The sequence below is a fragment of the Lithobates pipiens genome, unplaced genomic scaffold, assembly GCF_037356315.1.
Source record: "Lithobates pipiens isolate NorthernLeopardFrog02 unplaced genomic scaffold, aLitPip1_a1.2 Scaffold_10, whole genome shotgun sequence".
Classification (NCBI taxonomy): Eukaryota; Metazoa; Chordata; class Amphibia; order Anura; family Ranidae; genus Lithobates; species Lithobates pipiens.
This window is the reverse complement of record NW_027507686.1, coordinates 149,344,764-149,372,128: the sequence shown is the minus strand read 5'-3', so window position 1 is coordinate 149,372,128 and position 27,365 is coordinate 149,344,764.

Genomic DNA, 27,365 nt, shown 5'->3' with positions numbered 1-27,365 from the left:
TACTTTTTGTTATTAGAAAAATTCAATAAACTCAATTTTAGTCATACATTTAGGCCAAAATGTATTCAGCCACATGTCTTTGGTAAAAAAAAAAGTCAATAACTGTATATTTATTGGTTTGCGCAAAAGTTGTCACATCTACAAACTAAGGTACGTTTTCTGGAATTTACGCAGCTTTTAGTTTATGACTGCCTATCTCATTTCTTGAGGTGCTAAAATGGCAGGGCAGTACAAAACCCCCCCAAATGACCCCATTTTGTAAAGTAGACACCCTAAGGAAATTGATAAGAGGCATGTTAAGCCCATTGAATATTTTATTTTTTTCCCTCAAGCGATTGAATAATGACAAAAATGTTTTTTATTTTTTTTTCACACAAAGTTGTCACTAAATGATATATTGCTCACACATGCCATGGTTATATATGGAATTGTACCCCAAAATACATTCTGCTGCTTCTCCTGAGTACGGGGATACCACATGTGGTCGACTTTTTGGAAGCCTAGCCGCGTACGGGGCCCCGAAAGCCAAGCACCGCCTTCAGGATTTCTAAGGGCATACATTTGTAATTTCACTCCTCACTACCTATCACAGTTTTGAAGGCCATAAAATGCCAAGATGGCACAAAACCCCCACAAATGACCCCATTTTAGAAAGTAGACACCCCAAGCTATTTGCTGAGAGGCATGTTGAGTCCATGGAATATTTTATATTTGGCACAAGTTGCGGGAAAATTACAAACTTTTATTTATTTTTTATTTTTTTTCACAAAGTTGTCACTAAATGATATATTGCTCACACATGCTATGGGCATATGTGAAATGACACCCCAAAATAAGTTCTGCTGCTTCTCCTGAGTACGGGGATACCACATATGTGGGACTTTTTGGGAGCCTAGCCGCGTACGGGGCCCCGAAAACCGAGCACCGCCTTCAGGCTTTCTAAGGGCGTAAATTTTTGACTTCAGTCCTCACTACCTATTACAGTTTTGAAGGCCATAAAATGCCAAGATGGCACAAAACCCCCACAAATGACCCCATTTTAGAAAGTAGACACCCCAAGCTATTTGCTGAGAGGCATGTTGAGTCCATGGAATATTTTATATTTTGCCACAAGTTGCGGGAAAATTACAAACTTTTTATTTATTTTTATTTTTTTCACAAAGTTTGTCACTAAATGATATATTGCTCACGCATGCCATGGGCATATGTGAAATGACACCCCAAAATAAATTCTGCTGCTTCTCCTAAGTACGGGGATACCACATGTGTGGGATTTTTTGGGAGCCTAGCCGCGTACAGGGCCCCGAAAGCCAAGAACTGCCTTCAGGCTTTCTAAGGGCGTAAATTTTTGACTTCACTCCTCACTACCTATTACAGTTTTGAAGGCCATAAAATGCCAAGATGGCACAAAACCCCCACAAATGACCCCATTTTAGAAAGTAGACACCCCAAGCTATTTGCTGAGAGGCATGTTGAGTCCATGGAATATTTTATATCTGGCACAAGTTGTGGGAAAATTACAAACTTTTATTTATTTATTTATTTTTTTCACAAAGTTGTCACTAAATGATATATTGCTCACACATGCTATGGGCATATGTGAAATGACACCCCAAAATAAGTTCTGCTGCTTCTCCTGAGTACGGGGATACCACATATGTGGGACTTTTTGGGAGCCTAGCCGCGTACGGGGCCCCCGAAAACCAAGCACCGCCTTCAGGCTTTCTAAGGGCGTAAATATTTGACTTCACTCCTCACTACCTATAAGGCCGCGTAGACATGCGGGGACTGTTCGCTCAACTTTGTCCGCTGAACAGTGTTTCGGCGGACAGTCCGCTCGTGTGTGGGCTTTCAGCGGACAGTTTCAGCGGACAGTCTGACGAAAAAGTTTTTCGGAAATTCCGAAAAACTGTCCGCTGAAACTTGGTTTGAGCGGACAGTCCGCCCGTGTGTAGGCTTGTTCGTCAAACTAAGTCTCGCGCATGCTCAGAAAGAATTTACACGCCGAAGGTTGCATTGCAGTGTATAGGACGTCGTTTTCTAGTCCCGTCGTACGTGCCGTTCACGTCATCGCGCACGGTTTCAGCGGACTGTTCGTTCGTCGTGTGTGGGCAAGTCCGTCCATGCTAATTTTGAGCGGACTGTCCGCTGAAACTGTTTGACGGACAAAGTTGAGCGAACAGTCCCCGCGTGTGTACGCGGCCTTACAGTTTTGAAGGCCATAAAATGCCAAGATGGCACAAACCCCCCCCCCAAATGACCCCATTTTGGAAAGTAGACACCCCTAAATTTAGGGGTACACTAGTGAGACTCACAGGTAAAAAAACACCTAGGCTGTCAGCGACTGTATCAAAACGCTACAAGAAAAACTGTTAGCGATCGCAGGGATCAGGCCTGACTCTGAAAACGCTGCAGTTATGTGTGTTGTGTTTTGTAAGTGACAGTGATTGATCGATACTGCACTTGGGTGGGCTGGTCTGGGCTTGGCGGAGGGGCTAAACGCAGGTGCTAGCAGGTATCTGGGCTGATCCCGCTAACAATGCGTTTTGGGAAACCTAAACTGCTGGCGACGCTAATATAGATCTGATCAGATACTATATTACTAAGGGAGGTGTATGCTGCGTGCGTGGGTGTTAGCGGTACTGGCACTAACCTGACGCTGCCTGGGGCGACGCAGACCTTATCTGACCCTCAAACTTATATCACCCGCCGGGTGATCAGGGGGTTAAACCTTTATTAGGTAATAAATGGCGGGTGCCCTGAAACTATAAAAAAATAACTAACCAACCAGCGTCACCTGTAACAGTTATATGGTGATCACTGGTGAAAGGGTTAACTAGGGGGCAATCAGGGGGCTTTATGCGGTAGTATATGGGGGTCCCTGGCGCTATAAAAAGCTGCGGCGAACCTAAATACCTACCTGCCTAACTAGCGTCACCTGTGACACTAATACAGCGATCAGAAAAACGATCGCTTATTAGGCTGGGTTCACACTGGAGCGATGCGGGAACGCCACGAATCCGCGGCGGGTTCCCGCATCGCATGCCTCCCGGCGGCAGTTCACACTGCCCTATGCGAACTGCTGGGAGTGTCAGTGAAATGTTAATGACACCCCCAGATCAGTTCGCATATCGCAGTGCGATCTGCAAACTCGGATCGCATGGTGTGAACACCCATGCGATCCGATTCTGCTGCGGACCAAAAAAAGGGTCCCGTGCGAATTTGCGGCGGGTGCGGCGGGTGCGGCGCGAATTCAGCCATACTATCTGTATGGCTGAACTCGAATCGCTCAGAGATCGGATGTGATTTGCACTGCAGTGCGGTGCGAATCACATCCGTTCTCATAAGCCGCTGCAATGTGAACCCAGCCTTAGTGACACTGGCGACGGGGGGTGATCACGGGGTTAAACCTTTATTGGGGGGTTAGGGGGGTACCTTAGAACTAAAGGGGGCTAACCCTAACTGCCCTAACAGTTATTACAGTCACAAATGACACCAATGCAAAAAAAAAAAATGCAATTGGTGTCACTGTGACTGGGGGGGCAGGGGTGATTGGGGGGGTGATCGGGGGGTGAAGGGGGGGTGAGAGTGTGCCTGGCATGTTCTACTGTGTAGTGTCGTGTTGGTGCAACTCACCGATCCTCTCTCCTCGGTGCCGGAACGAAAAATACCGACACGGAGGAGAGATTACATCACTTCCTCTGCCTGTGTTTACATTACAGGAGAGGAAGTGATGTCACGCTTCACTTCCATTTGTCAGGAGCGATCGCGAGGGGGTGGCCATGAATGAATGGCCGCCCCCTCATCCTGGATCGCTCCTGAATGGATACCGACCGCCGTTGGCACGGGGGGGGGGGGCCCGATCGGGCCCCCCACCCGCGGGAAGGCAGGGACGTACAGGTGCGCCCATATGCCTGCCCGTGCCATTCTGTCGACGTATATCGTCGTGCGGCGGTCGGCAAGTGGTTAATATCCATACCAGACCTGAAGGGTCTAGTATGGAATTTGGGGGGACCCCCATGCATTTTTTGTTTAGTTTTGGTTCAGGGTTCCCCTGTAGGGGAATCCCATGCAGTTTTTTTTTCAATGACTTTTATGTGTATTACCGGGACCGACAATTCATAATAGCTGCGAGTACTTTTAAATTACTTTTTTTCCTTTAGAAATGTCATTTTGCTCTTGGACTGTTCTAAACACGGGAAACATGCACCACTTTACAGGCATACTATAGACACCCCCAGATACGAAATTTAAATATTTCACTTTTATTGTTTCAATTTAAATGCTATTAAAATCACTGCTCCCGAAAAAACATCAGTTTTTAAAACTTTTTTTTTTGCATTGATGCATATCCCCTGGGGCAGGACCAAGGTCCCCAAACACTTTTTATGACAATAACTTGCATATAAGCCTTTAAAATTAGCACTTTTGATTTCTCACATAGAATTTTAAAGGGTGTTCCGCGGCTTTTGAATTTGCCGCAAACACTCCAAATTGTTCGCTATTCGGTGAACAAGCGAACACCCGATGTTTGAGTCAAACTTACGTTTGACTCGAACATCAGGCTCATCCCTAGTGGCCACACAAAATATTGACACTTTGGGCCCAATTTGGACATTTTCACTTAGGGGTGTACTCACTTTTGTTGCCAGCGGTTTAGACAGTAATGGCTGTGTGTTGAGTTATTTTGAGGGGACAGCAAATTTACACTGTTATACAAGCTGTACACTCACTACTTTACATTGTAGTAAAGTGTAAATTCTTCAGTGTTGTCACATGAAAAGATATAAAAAAAATTACAAAAATGTGAGGGGTGTACTTACTTTTCTGAGACACTGTGTATATATATATACATATATATACTGTGAGGCATTGTCTGGCAGGGTTGTGCAAAGTATGCTAGTATGTATGTCCACCAGGACCTAGCTTTCACTCAACCAAATAGCTGGTGTCCCTTCGAGCAACAATATTTCTACCAAGGACTATCCCCAGGATCTGTCTTCCAAGCTGGTAGCCCCTGAATACAGGGAACCATAACCCTTGGTTAAGACTGTTTATTTTTATCAAAGAGGCAAACATGCTTTTAACGAGGGGGTGAGGCACATGTGGGTGCCAGATAAGAATGATCTGATCGTCCAAAAGGAATCTTATCCCTGAAGGAGACACGTATGATAGGCACTAATGGTACCAAGGACTGCAAAATGCATCTGCCATATCCCCCATGTGCCTGCCATGAACCTGTGGAATGTGATCTGGAAAAGCATATTTTACTATTTGCCAAGTCTTTCGTTGTAGGACACCTCAGAACTGGAAAGCAAATATGTCTTGAAAGGAGTTGCAGAGTGTCAGAGGCCAACATACTCTCTGCAGCACTTCATAATGTTCTTCAAAGCCTGGTCTCAGACTGGTCTGGGTCATGTGTGTGACTTGACTATGGGTAACTCAATCAAAACGTTTCCTGTCCTGCAGGCTCAGGCTCAACTTCCTCACAAGGAGTGTTTCCGTTACCTCCAAATTGCTCACTTTATCCAATCAGTGACGAGATCTTGCACAGATCTAGATCAGCTGTCTGCGTTTGAGGACATATGCAACTCTGACCAGGTATCATTTCCCACCTCTATGCTCACCTCTCTTCCCCCCGCCTCTCTTCCATCTTATGCTACACAATGGTCCAAAGACTTAGCATTAGATCTCGACACGGAGGGCTGGGCGAATATTTGGATCAATACCAAAAATTCCACTCAGAACATTGTCGCATCAGAAGCAAACTATTAAGACCTCATGCTCTGGTACCTGGTTCCAGCTAGGATCACTACATTTTTACCGGGATACCCCTTAAATTGTTTCTGAGACTGTAATGATATGGGCACCCATGTCCATATCTGGTGGACATGCCCGGTTGCGAAGCGCTTCTGGGCAGCGATATTTCAGACGGGCTCCGTGTTAATGTGAGATACCCTAAACCCTGACCCAGCTATGGCTCTGTTAAACCTAGCGCCCTGAAAACTCACTAGATCACAATTACGCCTTCTCCTCCAACTAACTACAGCTGCTAAGCAAACTATTGCTAAAGCCTGGAAGTCTCCGACCCTTTGCAGAACTGAAGTGAGAAATAGAGTTACCCAAGCCATGATCCACAGCAAGATAGAATCAACGATCCTGGACAACCCCGTTCATTGAAGTCAGACTTCGAGTCGCAGGGCAAGATCAGATCCACAGTGGTACGACTGTCGTGTCGTACCAGTGTGAAAGGAGCTTTAATCTGAGTATGCAGCCTGGATAGCCTAGATGGCCAAGAAAAGGGGGGTGGAGGGTGTGACCCCCCCTCCTAAGCCATACCAGGCCACATACCCCCAATAGACATTTAAACATTTTAAAATGCAACAAAATATGTAGAATGACACATCCGATTATTAAATAAGGGGTACTGATATCTGTTAACTTATTATGACTAATTTCTAGTCTATATGAAATTATTTTAATGGGATATTTTCCAACATTAAAATTACACTAAATCCTTTAAATGATTTTGTCAGTTTTTACATGTTAAAACTCTGTTTTTGTTGGACTAAAGGAATATATGTCATAAAATGTGATCTTTGGACCATACAGTTGGAAGTTTAATATCAGACTTCTGCAGACACTTCCTACAGCTCTATAGCTGTACTGTTGCATGAGTTTCAGAGCTGTAGGAAGTGTCCATGGAATATGAGCACACTGATCAGCATGCTTCCAGTCCCTTCAAATTACAAGTATGTCTGCCACAATGACAGACGTGATTTGTTTTTTTGTTTTTTCCAAACAAATTTTATTGAAAATATAATAGTGCAAAATTACAAATATTCTTTTCCATCATACAAACATTCAAAAATCATGGAACAGTCAGTGCGGAGATCATACCAGTATATCAAAGGTTAGGGATTGACAAAACATCGCAAATGCAAACGGTAAAATGCGCACATGGTGTCTCGTTGCTCCATCAGATGGAGAAGAGAACAGTACCTTTAAAGTATTTGTTTATAAAGCTCAATGTTGATAAGTATTCTCCTGATCTGGCTTGTGGAGCGGCTGTTGAAAAGGGCGTCCCAGGTGGTAGCTAAATGTTGTGGTGTGTTTGCATGAGAAATCAGTAGTTATGGGGTCAGATGTTACTGACTGGGCACTCTTTTACGAGGGCTCCAGCAGTAACCGGTATGCAGGCGGGTCCTTAATAGGTACTGAAAAAGAGAGGAAAAAGGGGTGGGGGGGTTATATGGGGGTGGAAGAGGGGGGGGGGGTTTGAGTTGAGTTGGGGGAAGATGTTTATCTCCTCAGTCTCCCCTGAGAGTCATGTGGATGTGGTGTGGGAATGTGTTAGGGTGGGTCGGATTAGGTGCGGGCGGCGTTGAATGTCCGGGAGAGACGCAGACATAACAATGACATGTGATCTCCCAATCACTTCCCCTGGTCGGGGTTGGGAGGTCCATGTCCTTAGAGGTGGGAGAGGGAAGAAGAAAGAGGGGGGAAAACGTTTGGGAAGAAAATGTAGTGTCGATCGCTTGAGATCAGTGTGAGTGTATAAGTCAGGAAGGGGTCATCAGCGTGAGATATCTATCGGTTGTACGGAAGTGCGTCCAACATGCCCATGTTTTTGAGAATTTGGCTGGGGAGTGCTGGGAATTGTGGATAAGTTCCTCCATTTCAGCTATTTTGTTAGTTTGCCTGAACCATTCTGGGATGGTTGGTACCTGAGGGGAGCCCCAGTGTCTCGGGATGCACAATTTTGCCACGTTGATCAGGGGTAAGATTAATGTATTGCGATAGTATGGGACTGAGAGGGCTGAGTGGTGAAAGAGACATTGGGCTGGGGTGTGGTCCAATGTGTAGGTGGAGATTATTTCAGTGAATTCTCGTACCTGCATCCAAAACGGTTGGATTGACGGGCAGGACCATAAAATGTGGAATAGCGAGCCCGGTTCTTCATCACATCTCCAACATTTGTTGGGATATGAAGGGTTGAGCTTGTGCAAGATAGCCGGGGTTCTGTACCAGCGTACTAGGGTTTTGTAGTTATTCTCCTGAATGGATACATTCAGAGATCCTTTGTGGGCAATCGTAAATATGCGTTCCCATTGGTCATTGGAGAATTCTGATCCCTTTTCTCTTTCCCAATTCGTGAAGGCTTTCCTTTCTTTAGGGGAGATCTCTGTGAAAAGCATGGTGTATATATATGAGATTAGATGTTGTTGGGGGTCGGATTGGGAGCACAGGTTTTCAAAAGGAGTGAGTGGTCGTGTGATAGAAGAGTCTCGATTAATCGCCTTTAAGAAGTGGCAGATTTGAAAGTAGATCCAGATAGGGATAGGGTTGTTAGTGAGGGTGGGCATTAGTTCCAGGCGATCAAGGAGAGAGCCGTCCCGGAAAAATTGGTGTGCTAGTAAGTCCGAATGTAGCCCTTGGTGCGATAAGAATTGATCAGACATTCCAGGGGGGAAGGCGGGGTTGTGTTTGATAGGAGTTAGGGGACCCGGAACGGATGAGACATGTGTCTTTTGACAGGTTTCTCTGAAACAATGGAGTGTCGGAGCAATAAGGGGGTGCTGTCTGATAGCGGTAGGGACGTGTTGTGACGACAACCAGGGTGTCGCTCATAATGGCAATGCGGACATTGAGTTTTCCAGCCTGACCCAGTCTTTGCGTTGACCATGTAATGTCCAATCAACAATTCTGGTGAGTTGACAGGCCCAGTAATATTTTTGAAGATCTGGCAGGCCAATGCCCCCTTTTGTCTTAGGTCGTGTTAGAAGATCATATGCGATTCTTGGAAGTTTCAGTTTCCATAAGAAACCTGTACACAACCTCCTATAGGACAGGAAGAAGGACGTGGGTAGTTTAATGGGGACAGTCTGTAAGAGGTATAGAATGCGCGGTAGGATATTCATCTTAATAATTGCAGCACGGCCAAACCATGAGAATTGTGGTTTATTCCATTTTGTAAAGTCATCGGATATGATTTTAAGGATGGGAAGATAGTTTTTGGCAAAGAGATCCGAAAGGTTCGCCGTGAGATAGATCCCTAGGTATTTGATGGCATCGTGCCTCCAATGGAAGGGGAAGTTTTCCTCGCACTGTGTGACCGTCTCCCGTGGAATGGTGACATTGAGGGCATGGGATTTGGTAAAATTAATCTTAAAATTAGAGAGGTGCTGCAAATGTTTGAACTTATTTAATAAATTTGGTATGGAGATATGTGGCTCACTGAGGGAAAGTAAAATATCATCAGCAAAGGCTGCTAGTTTATATGTGTGGTCTCCTATCGGAATGCCTTTAATGCTATCATTGGATCTAATGCAGTTTAAGAACGGTTCCAGTGTTAGTACAAAGAGAATGGGGGAGAGAGGACAACCTTGCCTTGTACCATTGGTTATGGAGAAGGCGTCTGACAGATGGCCATTTATGCGGACTCTCGCAGACGGAGACGTGTACAGGGACATGATGGAGTTGAACATATGGTTTTGTAGACCTATGTGTTTCAGTACTGCTCCCATGTAGTCTCATGCCAGTCTGTCAAACGCCTTCTCCGCGTCCAACATCAGGAAGAAGCCTTTGTGTTTATTAGTTGTCATCCAGTGGTGGAGGTTTATGGCTTTGATAGTATTCTCTCTTGCCTCTCTCCCCAGAACAAAGCCAACTTGGTAGTTTTTTATTAAATAGGGCAAAAGGGGAAGCAAGCGGTTGGCAAGGATTTTGGCAAACAGTTTTATATCGACATTTAGTAAGGAAATCAGCCTGTAATTAGTAACTGATGTGGTGTCCTTCGCTTCTTTTGGTATAACTGTAATGTAAGCTTCTAATAGCCTATGAAAGGGGCTCGCCGAGGAAGATAAGGAGTTAAAGGCCTTGAGAAAGGGCTCAGTAATGTCTTCTGTAAACGTTTTGAAGTAGGCAGCTGTAAAGCCATCTGGGCCAGGGCTCTTTCCTGTTTTAAGCTGTTTGATCGCACTTTTTAGTTCGTCTGCTGATATGGGATTTTCTAGTTTACGAGCCTCTTCCCTGTCTATGGGCTTAGGGCAATGTTCTTTCAAAAATTCCTTGATAAGGGAGCGTCTTGTGTTGTTTGCATTAAGGTCATCTGGGTGCACGTTGAGATTGTACAGGTTTGAATAGTATGTTACAAATTGGGAGGCTATGTCAGGGGCCGAGACTTTAGATCTGCCTTGGGAGTCTTTAATGGTATGGATGGTGGTGCGAGCTCTGTTATTTTGGATGGCTCTAGCTACAGTGGTGTGAAAAAGTGTTTGCCCCCTTCCTCATTTCCTGTTCCTTTGCATGTTTGTCACACTTAAGTGTTTCGGAACATCAAACCAATTTAACCAGTTGCCGACCGCCGCACGCCGATGTACGTCGGCAGAATGGCACGGGCAGGCATAAGGGCTTACATGTACGTCCCTTGCCTCCCGCGGGTCGGGGGCCCGATCGGGCCCCCGCCCGGTGCCTGCGGCGGTCGGTTTTCGTCCGGGAGCGATCTGGGACGAGGGGGCGGCCATTCATTCATGGCCACCCCCTCGCGATCGCTCCCGACGAATAGAAATCCCCCGTGACATCACTTCCTCTCCTGTAATGTAAACACAGGAGAGGAAGTGATGTATTCTCTCCTCCGTGTCGGTATTTTTCGTTCCGACACGGAGGAGAGCGGATCGGTGAGTTGCACCAACACTCTACACACACAGTAGAACATGCCAGGCACACTCACACCCCCCCTTTACCCCCCGATCACCCCCCCAATTACCCCTGCCCCCCAGTCACAGTGACACCAATGTCATTTTTTTTTTTTTTTTTTTTGCATTGGTGTCATTTGTGACTGTAATAACTGTTAGGGCAGTTAGAGTTAGCCCCCTTTAGTTCTAATGTACCCCCCTAACCCCCCCAATAAAGGTTTAACCCCGTGATCACCCCCCGTCGCCAGTGTCACTAAGGCTGGGTTCACATTGCAGCGGTTTATGAGAACAAATGTGATTCGCACCGCACTGCAGTGCAAATCACATCCGATCTCTGTGCGATTCGAGTTCAGCCATTCGCCGCACCCGCCGCACCCGCCACACCCGCCGCACCCGCCGCAAATTCGCACGGGACCCTTTTTTGGCCCGCAGCAGAATCGGATCGCATGGGTGTTCACACCATGCGATCCGAGTTTGCAGATCGCACTGCGATATGCGAACTGATCTGGGGGTGTCAGTAACATTTCACTGACACTCCCAGCAGTTCGCATAGGGCAGTGTGAACTGCCGCCGGGAGGCATGCGATGCGGGAACCCGCCGCGGATTCGCGGCGTTTCCGCATCGCTCCAGTGTGAACCCAGCCTAATAAGTGATCATTTTTCTGATCGCCGTATTAGTGTCACAGGTGACGCTAGTTAGGCAGGTAGGTATTTAGGTTCGCCACAGCTTTTTATAGCGCCAGGGACCCCCATATACTACCGCATAAAGCCCCCTGATTGCCCCCTAGTTAACCCTTTCACCAGTGATCACCATATAACTGTTACAGGTGACGCTGGTTGGTTAGTTATTTTTTTATAGTTTCAGGGCACCCGCCATTTATTACCTAATAAAGGTTTAACCCCCTGATCACCCGGCGGGTGTCATTTGTGACTAATAACTGTTAGGGCAGTTAGGGTTAGCCCCCTTTAGTTCTAAGGTACCCCCCTAACCCCCCCAATAAAGGTTTAACCCCGTGATCACCCCCCGTCGCCAGTGTCACTAAGGCTGGGTTCGCATTGCAGCGGTTTATGAGAACGGATGTGATTCGCACCGCACTGCAGTGCAAATCACATCCGATCTCTGTGCGATTCGAGTTCAGCCATTCGCCGCACCCGCCGCACCCGCCACACCCGCCGCACCCGCCGCAAATTCGCACGGGACCCTTTTTTTGGCCCGCAGCAGAATCGGATCGCATGGGTGTTCACACCATGCGATCCGAGTTTGCAGATCGCACTGCGATATGCGAACTGATCTGGGGGTGTCAGTAACATTTCACTGACACTCCCAGCAGTTCGCATAGGGCAGTGTGAACTGCCGCCGGGAGGCATGCGATGCGGGAACCCGCCGCGCATTCGTGGCGTTCCCGCATCGCTCCAGTGTGAACCCAGCCTAATAAGCGATCGTTTTTTTGATCGCTGTATTAGTGTCACAGGTGACGCTAGTTAGGCAGGTAGGTATTTAGGTTCGCTGCAGCTTTTTATAGCGCCAGGGACCCCCATATACTACCGCATAAAGCCCCCTGATTGCCCCCTAGTTAACCCTTTCACCAGTGATCACCATATAACTGTTACAGGTGACGCTGGTTGGTTAGTTATTTTTTTATAGTTTCAGGGCACCCGCCATTTATTACCTATTCTCACTAGTGTACCCCTAAATTTAGGGGTGTCTACTTTCCAAAATGGGGTCATTTGGGGGGGGTTTGTGCCATCTTGGCATTTTATGGCCTTCAAAACTGTAACGCCCTTAGAAAGCCTGAAGGCGGTGCTTGGATTTCGGGGCCCCGTACGCGGCTAGGCTTCCAAAAAGTCCCACATATGTGGTATCCCCGTACTCAGGAGAAGCAGCAGAATTTATTTTGGGGTGTCATTTCACATATGCCCATGGCATGCGTGAGCAATATATCATTTAGTGACAACTTTGTGAAAAAAAAAAAAAAAAAGTTTGTAATTTTCCCGCAACTTGTGGCAAAATATAAAATATTCCATGGACTCAACATGCCTCTCAGCAAATAGCTTGGGGTGTCTACTTTCTAAAATGGGGTCATTTGTGGGGGTTTTGTGCCATCTTGGCATTTTATGGCCTTCAAAACTGTAATAGGTAGTGAGAAGTGAACTCAAAAATTTACGCCCTTAGAAAGCCTGAAGGCGGTGCTTGGTTTTCGGGGCCCCGTACGCGGCTAGGCTCCCAAAAAGTCCCACATATGTGGTATCCCCGTACTCAAGAGAAGCAGCAGAATTTATTTTGGGGTGTCATTTCACATATGCCCATGGCATGCATGAGCAATATATCATTTAGTGACAACTTTGTGAAAAAAAAAAAAAAAAAAAAAAGTTTGTAATTTTCCCGCAACTTGTGGCAAAATATAAAATATTCCATGAACTCAACATGCCTCTCAGCAAATAGCTTGGGGTGTCTACTTTCTAAAATGGGGTCATTTGTGGGGGTTTTGTGCCATCTTGGCATTTTATGGCCTTCAAAACTGTAATAGGTAGTGAGAAGTGAACTCAAAAATGTACGCCCTTAGAAAGCCTGAAGGCGGTGCTTGGTTTTCGGGGCCCCGTACGCGGCTAGGCTCCCAAAAAGTCCCACATATGTGGTATCCCCGTACTCAGGAGAAGCAGCAGAATTTATTTTGGGGTGTCATTTCACATATGCCCATGGCATGCGTGAGCAATATATCATTTAGTGACAACTTTGTGAAAAAAAAAAAAAAAAAGTTTGTAATTTTCCCGCAACTTGTGGCAAAATATAAAATATTCCATGGACTCAACATGCCTCTCAGCAAATAGCTTGGGGTGTCTACTTTCTAAAATGGGGTCATTTGTGGGGGTTTTGTGCCATCTTGGCATTTTATGGCCTTCAAAACTGTAATAGGTAGTGAGAAGTGAACTCAAAAATTTACGCCCTTAGAAAGCCTGAAGGCGGTGCTTGGTTTTCGGGGCCCCGTACGCGGCTAGGCTCCCAAAAAGTCCCACATATGTGGTATCCCCGTACTCAAGAGAAGCAGCAGAATTTATTTTGGGGTGTCATTTCACATATGCCCATGGCATGCATGAGCAATATATCATTTAGTGACAACTTTGTGAAAAAAAAAAAAAAAAAAAAAAGTTTGTAATTTTCCCGCAACTTGTGGCAAAATATAAAATATTCCATGAACTCAACATGCCTCTCAGCAAATAGCTTGGGGTGTCTACTTTCTAAAATGGGGTCATTTGTGGGGGTTTTGTGCCATCTTGGCATTTTATGGCCTTCAAAACTGTAATAGGTAGTGAGAAGTGAACTCAAAAATGTACGCCCTTAGAAAGCCTGAAGGCGGTGCTTGGTTTTCGGGGCCCCGTACGCGGCTAGGCTCCCAAAAAGTCCCACATATGTGGTATCCCCGTACTCAGGAGAAGCAGCAGAATTTATTTTGGGGTGTCATTTCACATACGCCCATAGCATGTGTGAGCAATATATCATTTAGTGACAACTTTGTGTAAAAAAAAAAAAAAATTTTTTTTTTGTCATTATTCAATCGCTTGAGGCAAAAAAATAAAATATTCAATGGGCTCAACATGCCTCTTATCAATTTCCTTAGGGGGTCTACTTTCCAAAATGGGGTCATTTGGGGGGGTTTTGTACTGCCCTGCCATTTTAGCACCTCAAGAAATGAGATAGGCAGTCGTAAACTAAAAGCTGCGTAAATTCCAGAAAACGTACCTTAGTTTGTAGATGTGACAACTTTTGCGCAAACCAATAAATATACAATTATTGACTTTTTTTTTACCAAAGACATGTGGCTGAATACATTTTGGCCTAAATGTATGACTAAAATTGAGTTTATTGGATTTTTCTAATAACAAAAAGTAGAAAATATCATTTTTTTTCAAAATTTGCGGTCTTTTTACGTTTATATCGCAAAAAATAAAAATCGCAGAGGCAATCAAATACCATCAAAAGAAAGCTCTATTTGTGGGAAGAAAAGGACGCAAATTTTGTTTGGGTACAACATTGCATGACCGCGCAATTACCAGTTAAAGCAGCGCAGTGCCAAAGTGTAAAAAGACCTCTGGTCATTTACCAGCAAAATGGTCCGGTCTGAAAGTGGTTAAACAATAGTCAAGGACAACACAAGTAAACACAAAATGCAATTTGTAAATGAAGGTGTTTATTATTAAAGGTGAAAAAAAATCCAAACCATCATGGCCCTGTGTGAAAAAGTGATTGCCCCCTAAACCTAATAACTGGTTGGGCCACCCTTAGCAGCAACAACTGCAACCAAGCGTTTGCGATAACGTGCAATGAGGCTTTTACAGCGTCCTGGAGGAATTTTGGCCCACTCATCTTTGCAGAATTGTCCTAATTCAGTTACATTAGAGGGTTTTCGAGCATGAACGGCCTTTTTAAGGTCATACCACAACATCTCAATAGGATTCAGGTCAGGACTTTGGCTAGGCCACTCCAAAGTCTTCATTTTGTTTTTCTTCAGCCATTCGGTGGTGGACTTGCTGGTGTGTTTAGGATCATTGTCCTGCTGCAGAACCCAAGTTCGTTTCAGCTTGAGTACACGAACAGATGGTCGGACATTCTCCTTCAGGATCTCTTGGTAGACAGCAGAATTTAAAGTTCCTTTTATCACGGCAAGTCTTCCAGGTCCTGAAGCAGCAAAACAGCCCCAGACCATCACACTACCACCACCATATTTTACTGTTGGTATAATGTTCTTTTTATGAAATGCAGTGTTCCTTCTACGCCAGATATACTTGGACACACACCTTCCAAAGAGTTCCACTTTTGTCTCATCGGTCCACAGAATGTTGTCCCAAAAGTCTTGGGGATCATCAAGATGTGTTGTGGAGAAATTGAGATGAGCTTTGATGTTCTTTTTGCTCAGCAGTGGTTTTCTCCTTGGAACTCTGCCATGCAGGCCATTTTTGTCCAGTCTTTTCCTGATGGTGGAGGCATGAACGCTGACCTTAACTGAGGCAAGTGAGGCCTGCAGTTCCTTGGACGTTGTTGTTGGGTCTTTTGTGACCTCTTGGATGAGTCGTCGCTGCGCTCTTGGGGTAATTTTGAGCGGCCGGCCACTCCTGGGAAGGTTCACCACTGTTCCATGTCTTCGCCATTTGTGGATAATGGCTCTCACTGTGGTTCGCTGGATTCCCAAAGCTTTGGAAATGGCTTTATAACCCTTTCCAGACTGATAGATCTCAATTACTTTCTTTCTCAATTGTTCCTGAAATTCTTTGGGTCTCGGCATGATGTGTAGCTTTTAAGGATCTTCTGGTGGACCTTACTGTGTCAAGCAGCTCCTATTTAAGTGATGCCTTGATTGTGAACAGGTGTGGCAATAATCAGGCCTGGGTGTGGCTATAGAAATTGAACTCAGGTGTGGACAACCACAGTTATAGTATGTTTTAACACAGGGCCATGATGGTTTGGATTTTTTTTCACCTTTAATAATAAACACCTTCATTTACAAATTGCATTTTGTGTTTACTTGTGTTGTCCTTGACTATTGTTTAAATTGGTTTGATGTTCCGAAACACTTAAGTGTGACAAACATGCAAAGGAACAGGAAATGAGGAAGGGGGCAAACACTTTTTTCACACCACTGTAGGTATTTACCGCTTTTGTTACCAAATTCATAGAATAATTTCTGTTGTAGCACAAATTTACGTTTTGTTTTTAGGGCTAATTCTGTGAGTAGGAGGTCCCTAGTTTGAATGAGATCCTGGTACATCTGTTGGGCTTGAGTTTGTTTGTGAGCTAGCTCTAGATTTTTGATCTTCTGGATCAGAGTTGTGATTTTAGCTTGATGGGCTTTCTTATTCGCGGTCTTCAGGGCAATGAATCTCCCCCTTAGGACGCATTTGTGGGCCTCCCATTGTGTCAACGGGGTTGTTTCCCCATTATCGTTATCTAGAAAGAAGTCACGGATAGCTTGTTTAATTTTGTGGGTATCCTCTTCTGAAGTTAGAAGAGTTGAGTCTAGGCGCCAGGTCTTTGATATGTTCTGGTGATCAGGGAGGGTTAACGTCATTGTGATTGGGTGGTGGTCGGATAGGAGCATTGGTTCTATCGTCGCATGAGAAAGGAGGGGGAGGTCTGTCTGGGAAAGAAAGATGTAATCTATTCTGGAGTATTTGTTGTGAGGGGCTGAAAAGAATGTGTAGTCCTTTTCATTTGGGTGTAGAGTACACCATGAGTCGTGAAGGAACAGATCTTGGAGTTGTAATTTTATTTGGCGTAGGGTTTTGTAAGGTAGGACTGTGGTCCCTGATGAGGTGTCCAATAGTAGGTGTAGGGCAACATTAAAGTCCCCTCCGAGTATGGTTATCCCCGTGGAGAAGCCTGTCAGGAGTTGGGAAATCTGTCTAAAAAACTAAGTTGTGCAGAGTTCGGGCTGTAGATATTAGCTAAGGTTACCGGCCGGCCTTGGATCCGACCTTTCAGAAAGAGGTATCTGCCTTTCTTGTCAATAAGCGAGTCCATGAGTTCCCATTGTACATTTTTGGAGATCAGAATCTATACTCCTTTTGTTTTGGCGAGCGGGTTGGAGGAGTGGTAGGAGTTCGGGAACCAATAATTTGTGAGTAGGTATTTTGTCTGAACAGAAGTGGGTTTCCTGAAGGAAAACTATATTGCTTTTTAATTTTTGCATCTGAGAGAGGACTTGACTGCGTTTCTCTGGGACATTAAGGCCTTTCGCATTTAGGGATGTCACTTTTAGCGTGGTGGGAACAATGGTATTGTTAGAGTTGGACATAGTGTTTCGGGGTTGAGGCTCCACTTAAGTGAGAAAGTCTGGAATCTTGTTTTGGAGCGCAGCTATGTGTGGCCAGTGGTACCGTGTGGGGGTTTAAATAGGCTGTGGCGAGACGGTTAAGTGTAGCGGAGACTGAGGAGATAAGGGGAATAGGTTGGGGGAGGGGTTCAGGAGGGAAGGTGTGTGAAGTGTGCTTGAGGGAGGAATGAGGGGGAGGAGGTAGCGGGGAGGAAGGGGTAAGGGGGGGAGGGAGAGAGAGGGGAAAAAGGGAAAAGGAAAAAAGAGGGGTGATGTTCCGGAGGGAAGAGAGAGTCTAAGGACCTCCCTTACACGGAATTATTCGGTCCGGTGAGGGTCAACGGGAAAACTTGTGTTCCCGTTGTGTGGGGAAATGGGAGGTGGCGGAATCTAAGGGTGGTGTGGAATGTAGAGTCATCCGGTCTTCAGAGGTATGTGAGTATCCAAGATAAGTAAGAGAGCCAATACGGTATAGCTTGGCGAGTAGGGACTATGGTTCAACCGAGGGGGGGCTCGGTAGTGTGCAGGTGCAAGGTTGCCACAGCGAATATTAGACAATTGTTTGGGGGGGTTCGGAGCTTGTTAACAGGGTGGGTGATAGTTTATTGCATTCGCAAAGGGCGTGCCTATCATTGAGCAGGAGGAGTCTCGACTATAGGAAATACAGTGTTTTATTAGCTAAGCGGTTGCTAGTCACCTTGCATATCATGCTGTAGCCTATGGGCTCAGCTAAAGTGGATCTCCGGCGTGTGGGACCAACCTCCAGGTGGATCGAATAGAAACTCCCCTTTGGGGTGAGGTAGTCGGCAATCCAGCCTAGGTGAAAGGGAGGGATCAGTCCGACATGTCCGGGAATCAGAGAGGTGCAACCGAATATCTGTTTATATAAACAAGCTTTAACAGTAGAACATTGGAATGTCAGCATAAAAATAAACAAAACCTTGTAACACAATATAAAGGAACAAGAACAACAACTTATAAGGTGGTCTCATGTGAGACAGAGAGGACGAATAGAAACAACTGGATATTTTGGGCTCTATCTGCATTCACATACAAAGGGAAGATGTGGTAAACTCTAGCATGAGTCAGTAAATGGTAACAGTGGATACTGTGCAGTAGTGTCTCCATTAATGCTTCCTTGAATCTCCAAGGCAGAATTCCTCCTACCTACATGTGTCCTCAGGGTTAGGAAAGAACGGGTGAATCCACTCAGAACCCGACTATGTGTAGACACGTGACCCATATCTTTCACTTTTTTTTTTATAAGAATCATGCGGAGCCAATAACTGGTATTCCAGTGGTTGAACTGGCCTTGCGGCCCGCTCCTTGTTGGCTGGTTACGGGATAGGGTGTTTGGGTGCCTGTGTCTACAAATATGATCCCTCCATGAGAATAATAGGACTCTTGGGTATGCGCGATGTGGGAGGGGGTGGAGATAAGGGCTCCCTTTAAATTCTGCGTGGAATCACCCAACCTGCGATAGAAACATTTATAGCATGTATACATCTAACAACCAGTCTAGTAGCAGAGGTTTTTACATTAGCGCGGAGAGAGCTTTTGTTGGTTTACCCCTAAATAGGAGTTTCTTGCGGACAGTCTCTTTCGGTCAAGGGGGCTGAGTGGAGGAAAGAGGGGCATGTACAGGGGGATGGTAGGGTGAGGGGATGAGGAGGATAAGGGAAGGGAAAGGTTGTTTGGAGGGCTACGAGTCACTATTAAATAATGTTGGCCTTTGAGCAGGAGTGTATTATACTTGTGTGATTAAGTTCACCGTGGTGGTAGGCCCTCCGTGTTGTAGGGGTAGATTTCTGTTGCCTCCTCTGGGGGTGATTGGTCCGTTCGTCGGGTCTTCTATGTTTGGCGGGATCCATTCAAGGCGAGGATTTCCTTCTCTGGTGTTGAGGGTCTGTGTGTAGGTAGTTTCTTTGGTATGATTTTGAGAGCGCGGCAGTGTGGAGAGCTGTGTGGCAGGTGTCAGCGATAGGAGCCTCGTGAGCGACGTTAAAGCTGAGCAGAGTCTCACTATTCTGGGCCTCCGTGGCGAGGTCTCCTATGTGCAGGAGAAGCTGTAGGGCTGTTGTTCGGGTTGTTCCTGGATCCTGTAGGTGGGTTAATCCTGGGCGAGTTGGATCTGCGCCTCCTGATGTGAAATTCGTCACGAACTGGGATGGCATCCATTGAGTTGGTTCTCCTAAGATGGGGAGGTTTGAGAGATCTATACCAATCCGGCAGCTCAACGTATGGTATGTTCATTTAATTCTTCTGGTACCCTTAAAAGTGCTGTTCTCCCATGCGCTGATGCAGAGAGGCAGAAGGGAAATTTCCAGCGGTACTGGATGTTGTTCGTGCGCAGTAGGTCAAGGAGTGGACGCAAGTCCCTTCTGCTTTGGAGGGTAATGGGTGATAAATCTTGAAAGATTTTTATGTCCGTGCCATGGTATAATAGGTTGCGGCGATCTCTGGCTCTGCGTAGGATATCTTCCTTAAGCTTAAAATTGACCAGGCAGCACACTATATCTCTGGGGGGGGTCAGCACCCCTTCCCCTGGTCCTGAGAGCTCTGTGTAAGCGTTCGTATTCAATGGGGGTCTCTGGGGGCCTTCCTAGCAGATCATTGAATACGGCAGTGACAGCCTGGGTGATTTGGGTATGATCGATCGTTTCTGGCATGCCTCTTACCCGCAAGTTGTGTCGTCTCCCACGGTTGTCAAGGTCCTCCATGTACCTGTGCATATCCCTGATCTGGGTGCCTTGTGCCTGGGAAGAGGTCTGCAGCTGGTGAATGGCGTTTTCATTGTAGCTCATTGGGCTGTAGCATCCTCAATGTCTTCCATGCGCACCGTCATAGCCTGGATATCTCTCCTGAGCTCTGTGATCGCTGTGGCTAGTGTAGCTTTGATGACTTCTGCCACTGATCGCAGATCACCGATGCTCAGGGGTTGTTCTGACTGTGTACATTGCGGTGGTAGTGGTGCCTGGTGCCTGCCAGAGGGGCTGAGACTGGACGAGCTTTCGGAGGTCAAGTAGGCCCGAGATGAAGCCGGGGCCTCGCGTGATTGCGTCCGGAAGAGCTCCAGGATACCGCGGGACGCTTGTGACTCGGATCCCCTGGGCGACCTGGATCGGGTTGGGGAAGGATTCCCCTTTGGTTTCCCCATGTCTGTGGGGTCGGATGGCTCAGCTAGGCTGTGATTAGAACCCCCAAAGACTGTAGCGCAGTGACTATGAGTCCGGCACCAAGCCACGTCCCCGTGATTTGTAATTTATTCAATAACAGATCCCTATACTGTAAGTGAATGACATAGCTGTGTGAGCTGTGTGAGCAGAGCCCTGCACAGCCATGCCAATATCAAGTGTGACAGTGGTTGCAGGGGAGAGGAACTCATGGCACTGTCACAGGGAGGGGGGTTCTGGCAGTGGGAAGCAGGTAATTAGGAGCATGTTACATATTACACCCTAAATACATGTTTCTTAAGGTGAACCTATCTTTTAAGCAATAAAACCTGGTCACCGGCCTAGACTTTTGAAGTTTTTTTTAGACTTGTTATGTGATAGGTCATAGCCTATTTTAACAAGCATATACTGTAATCTACAATGGGTAATTTCTTTGCCCAATTCACCATACATTGAGTGGTTAGACTCTGTCACACTGCTGTTTTCATTGCTGGCATTTATCTGCCACTCTGAAGTAAATAAGCATAGGCAATGATAACTGAAAAAATAATGTTACCCTTATCATTCAAATCTGATATAAGCTTTAATATGTAATTTCAAAGGGCATTTTTTCAACATTTTACTTATGCAGCTTTAATAACAATAATCACTGGTACTCTATTTAAACCTAAAATGAATGTAAAGCCTAATAATGAACTTCTCTTATTTTCTCCTTTTTGATATGCTAAATATACCATATAAATGATCTTGTGAAATATATTGTTAAAATCCTCCTGTTCTCTCTGCTGACTCCTATCAGTTAGAATTGTTCTTTGATCTCTCTGTTGGCTTCAAAACACCTCCAACCTATGTTATGGAGAAACAAAAAGAGGGGGAGGTGTTCTGTAGTCCTGTCCTAGGGGGATAACACTGCTACTTCATAGAGATTCTTATGGTAAGTAAGCATTGTCAACTCAGAACGGGAAGCTGGTAGGATAGTCAGATAAAAATAAAACCATCATATCTAATGACTGGTAAGCTGCAATACATAAAATATTTGTTATTGGGTTTAGATACACTTTAAAAAGAATTAACTGGCAATAAATGAATAAAAGCAGACGTCTGACAGGTTGCTAGCAACAAATAAATATTTCTTTCCTGGCCCATGGAAACTTTATTTTTGTTATCCCTATAAGACAGTATATAACTCAGTTAATTAGAGCATTTGTGCTTTATACATAATTACAAAGCCTTGTTATTCAGACCACAACTGGCAATAAATTTAGGCAACTGTGCATCATAAAATTACTTCAGCAATCTGCTAATATATGTTTACCAGAGTGCTTGCACCTTTAATACACACATTTTGATATCAAGGAAATTTCCCCCCGGGTGGTGTGCTTCATTAAATGTGTAACTCTGCTGAAGCTTTTCAATATTAGGGAGAGGTGGTGAGAAAAGTATCGTTATAATAGGATCTCGCTGACAACTTTTGAAGTGACAATTACCAGAATTCTTTTTACACGTTTCCGTGACTGATCGTCGTTTGCTCAGAATTCCACAGACGTGTGTGAATCTTTGCCCACAGGGTACATATGTTGTAAGTTAAGAAAATACCGCAAAACAGGCTTCACATTTGGTATGAGTAGTAGGAGGAATAGAAAAGTTATAGAATCCAAGTATTCTTTAAAATTAAGATGGGTAAAACATTTAATTTCACTACATTCTTTTGCTCATCTGAGCAACTGTGTGTAAATCCCACCATGTAAACGATATTTATGTTGTTTTATTTATCTTCTATAACATATATATATACCAACCTACCTGGCAATATATTTCTAATGCCCTGTACACGCGGTCGGACATTCAGACAAAATCCATCAGATTTTTTCAGACGGATTTTGTGCCAAACTTGTCTTGCATACACACGGTCAGACAAAGTTGTCAGAAATCCGATCGTTCCGAACGAGGTGACGTACAAAACGTACAACGGGACTATATAGAGGCCAGTAGCCAACAGCTTTTGTCCCCAAATTTATTCTGAGCATGCGTGGCACTTTGTGCGTCAGAATTCTATACACACTATCAGAAAAAGTCTGATGGGATTTTGTTGTTGGAAAATTTTAGGTTCTGTTCTCAAATTTTTTCCGTCAGAAATTCTGCCTAAAAAAGCCTGCTAGAGCACACACACGATCGGATTTTTCGACAACATAATCCGATCGGACTTTTCCCATTGGAAAATCTGACTGTGTGTACAAGGCATTAGTGTTTGCAGAGATATATGTTTTTGATGATTTACTAAATGTAACAGACAGTTTTGGCCGGAGCTCAGGCTGGCTTCAAATCTTTGTGTTTTTTCGTGTACATTTTCTTTTGAAATCAACGGAAAGCATGTAAGCCCATGTTAATATGTGTTTTGATAAATTTTTATTGATTTAAATAGAACATACATTAGGGAAAAACCCACAACTAAATGCAAAGGTGTGAATGGGACACACGTGTTCATACTAATTATGAAAGCGTTGATTTTTTCCATTTAAAAATACGGATTTAGTATATTACCAAGTATTTTTATGTAAATATAAAATTGATGCAATGAATAGACATTCACAAGTAATTTGTTTCTATAATTGTCCCATGACATGAGTATTGTCAATAGCAAATGTAACAATGAAATGATTATATACTGTACATATTATATTAACAGTACCTGAAAAAAAAACATAAGCATGTGAAAGGGTGCTTTTACACTGCTCCATTGAAAAAATGCATTAAAATACATATGCATTTTTAATGTATTTTTAGGCATTTTTGGTGTGTGTTTTCTGGGTGCCTGACTTCAAGCATGTACGTGTTTTGAGTTTTTGATGCATTTTTGTCAGGTTTTCCATCCATTTCAATGGGGAGCTGTGTTTTTGGTGTGGTTTTGAAAAGCAAACCAAAGATACAGCATGCAGGACTTTTCAAAATGCAGCCCACCTGCAGAACAATGGTGTGAAGAGCCCCATAGGATTTAAAGGGAATATTTTTATTGCCTTTCTTGCATTTTTACCAAGGTAAAATGTTTGAAAGCAGCCCAAAACATTCTGTGATTGATTTACTAAAGGAATAGAGGCTTTTTGCCTTTGAATGTCAATGTTCATGTTAGGAATTGTATGTTACTATTTGGGTATTCAAGGTGAATTTTGTGTTCACAATCTTGTGTGAGGGAAATTGAGTGCATGGTTTGGTATTTCTTTAATAGGAGCCATAGTAAGTAAATCAACCCCATTGCCATGTCTAAAGTGAGGTGGAGCAGCAGAGCTACATATTGCGAATTGTTCCTTGTATGAAACTTTTCAGGCAGTGCTCACAATATTCACATTTAACTAGGAGACAGTGTATTCTAGGATTCTGTGTAGTAGCAACTGAAATCAAATCAAAGGTATGTATATTTAGTTATTGCTAAGTAGATGGCTGGGGAAATCTTACAATGTGTTCTGTTTCAAATGCCATGACATACGTACTTCCATAGACCCAGTCTTTCTGAACAGTGTGGTCCCTTATTGACTAATGACTATGGGTCTTAAATGCTTCCTACAATCCTTGGTCTACACAGGAGGCCTTCTGATTCATTGATTAGGTCCAAGGTGTTTGGGTTTCTGGTCTCTAGTTTTGATGTTATCAGTAGGAATAGTAAAACGTCCTTCGTCAAATTAAACTTCTGAAAAGTCCTGCCTAAAAGCCGCAAGTCAGCTGGCATTCCATATGCCTCCATCAGACAGTCCATGGGTGTAAGTTCTTTGTTGACTTGTCACTTTAACTCTAACTAGAGATCCAGGCTTAAACCCAGTACATACCATGAGTTTTTTCTTTCGTCCAACCCAGAGGGTTGAACAAAAAAAACTGTCAGCTCCAGTCTGAGCCGCTGTACTAACTATGCACAGTTAGTACTGTGATCTTCCCCACTGAGCTGTTGTGTTCTGACAAGAGGATGGCCCCTCTGCCAGAACACTCCAATCAGTGCTCTCCATCATTGGCTGAGAGAGCTGACCAGGAGTTGGACGGCTGCTGGTTTTCCAGCCATGCCACCCTGCCCGATTGACTGTCGGGCAGGGTGGCATACACATGGGCCATTTTTTTTTAACCAGCCCATGTCTCCTGACATTCGGCTCATGTGTACAGGCTTTAAAATATAATTATCGCAAACCACATTACTGACCAGTATATTACATACTTTTATCTTGTTTTATTTTTAACAGTCTTAGCAACTGATTTTTTCAGAGGCAATGGCCTTTTTACATGTTTTAAATATGCAGCATATGGTTAGTGTACATTTTGTCTGCTCCATAGTAGCTGTTGATGCTTGTAAAGATGCATGCCTAGTCACTCTTTTGGACTGTTCACATCTATTTGTGTATGCTTTTTCTTAGAATGTGTCAGAAAATGCATATAAAAACCAACATGTACCACATATACCAAAAACCAACAATGCATAATAATGCACATGTTTATTGACTCATTGTTTTTATTTTTGTGTGTTTTTATTACACATGAGTTTTTGTGAGCTCCAATGGGTGTGTAAGATGTAAATCAGGCCTAAGACATGTATAAATTCTGTAATAATAACTTCCAATATTTTCTGGTAAAATGTACATTCTGAAGAGCTTCCTTAAAGCTTCTGTTGAATCTCAATCTCTTCATTTCCTTAGGAGTCATAAACCAAAAAATTTCTATGCACAATATTTCTCTTTTTCAGGGAGGATTCAATCTCAGATGAAACGAATTGTGGTTGGTTGTGAGACACTAGTTCCTTTGGGTTAGCTTCCTTGCTGAGAACTGTGGAGAGAATCCCTTTCTTCTGCTTTTGTTAGGGTTCTGGTTGCAAGAGCAATAATTTTCTTTATCTGGACCACATGGCATTGTGTAAGGACTGCACCAAGGCCATAGTCTGAAGCATCTGTAGAAACATAATGGTGGTAGAGAAGGATCAAATAATTCTACTGCTTGACTGTTTGCAATGGGTTGCTCAACTGTTTTAAAGCAGTATTAAACCTCAAAAGAAAAAAAAATCTCCCCCCTGCAAGTTAAGAGCATAATGTGCTTTTATGCATTGCATGCTAGCACATTATGAAGAACCTACCTTAAAATCACTGACAGGGCTTCCATATTCAGCCATTCCATGTGACTACATTATGAAGGACTTACCTTAAAATCGCTGACAGGGCTTCCATCTTCAGCCATTGCATGCTAGCACATTATGGACTTACTTTAAAACCGCTGACAGGGCTTCCATCTTCAGCCCTCTTTAAATAATTCTACTGCTTGACCAATTGCAATGGGCTGCTCAACTGTTATAAAGCGGTTGTAAACCTGAAAAGAAAAAAAAAATCTCCCCCCTGCAAGTTAAGAGCATAATGTGCTAGCATGCATTGCATGCTAGCACATTATAAAGGACTTACCTTAAAACTGCTGACAGGGCTTGCATCTTCAGCCAAGCTTCCTCCTGGGTTTGTGGGCACCAGCCATTTCATTGGCTGAGCCACAATGACATCACTCTCTTGCATGCGTGCGGGAGTCACAGCCGTGGCACAGCTCTCTTAATGAACAGCATATTGTCCACTAAGAGTGCAATACGCATGCGCTGGTGGCATCACCAGCTGTTACTAAAGAAAATATCTCCTAAACGGTGCACGTTTAGGAGATATTTACTGTACCTACAGGCAAACCCTATTATAAGAGTATGTGTGGGTATAAACAAAAAAAGCAGACTTTACTACCGCTTTAAAGAAATGCTGGGAGGCCTGTGACTGCACTATGCTTGGATTTTCACTTAGTAATATTCTCAGTGGATCTATAACTGAGGCAGAATTGGGAATAAATTTGGAATGCCATAAAGTAAGACCCAAGAAAGCACGTAAGGTCTGAAAGTCAGATGGAGAAGGATCTTGTATCACAAATTTCACTGTTTAGGAATCAGGCAATAGTCTTCTTGTGGTATAATACACACCATAAATGACAGTTGAGTTTTCTTATTCACATAGGCCTCTGGTGTTTGTTTAATTAACTGCAGAAGAAATTTATCTGAGAAGTATAATGTTTGTATTGCATTTATATACATTTATATGCAAAATGTGCAAATGTTTACATTCAGTTATACATAAATCAGTTTACATTTGGGTGTTCCATATAAATTTTACCTCCTAGTTATGCATTTGTGTGTTTTTATATGCATTTACACATGTTTAGACACGTTCATAGCATTTAATCTGCACCTGGATGAACCAGTTTATTTTTTTCTTAACAGAATGAAACAAAACGCACCTGAATTCAAGTAAATACACAGTGTGCATTATACCATTTAATAAGCAGTGAAAATCAATCTAATCATCTTTATTTCATAAAGGTCAATATATATATATATATATATATATATATATATATATATATATATATATATATATATATATATATATATATACTGGATGTATACAGTGGGGAGAACCAGTATTTGATACACTGACAATTTTGCAGGTTTTGCTTAGTACAAAGCATGTCCTTTTTATCATAGGTACTCTTTAAAGAGGAAGTAAACTCTCCCGCTCTGATGCTTCTTTTCATTTAGTCCATTATAATAAGTCATTATCAGACTATAGCCACTGTAATCCAGCCCAAATCGCATATTACTTACTGTTTAAAGAAACTTTAAAAAACTTGTTTCCAGGGGTTAGG